Below are 348 nucleotides of genomic sequence, written 5' to 3'. Positions count from 1 at the left end.
GAGGAAGAGGGGAGGAGGGAGAGGGAGGAGGAAAGGGAAGAGGGAGGGGAGGAGGGAGGGGAAGAGGGAGGAGGGAGAAGGGAGGAGGGAGAGGGGAGGAGGGAGGGGGCAGAGGGAGGAGGGAGAGGGAGGAGGAAGGGGAGGAGGGAGAAGGCGGAGAGAGGAGGAGGAGAGAGGAGGAGGAGGGAGGAGAAAGGGGGAGGAGGGAGGAGGAAGAGGGAGAAGGGGGAGAGAGGAGGAAAGGGAAGAGGGAGGGGAGGAGGGAGGGGGCAGAGGGAGGAGGGAGACGGAGAGGAGAGGGAGGAGGGAGAGGGAGTAGAGAGAGGGAGGAGGAAGGGGATGAGGGAG

This window comes from Panthera uncia, chromosome E3 (genome assembly GCF_023721935.1).
Source record: "Panthera uncia isolate 11264 chromosome E3, Puncia_PCG_1.0, whole genome shotgun sequence".
In the NCBI taxonomy this organism is placed as follows: Eukaryota; Metazoa; Chordata; class Mammalia; order Carnivora; family Felidae; genus Panthera; species Panthera uncia.
This window is presented reverse-complemented; position numbering follows the sequence as displayed.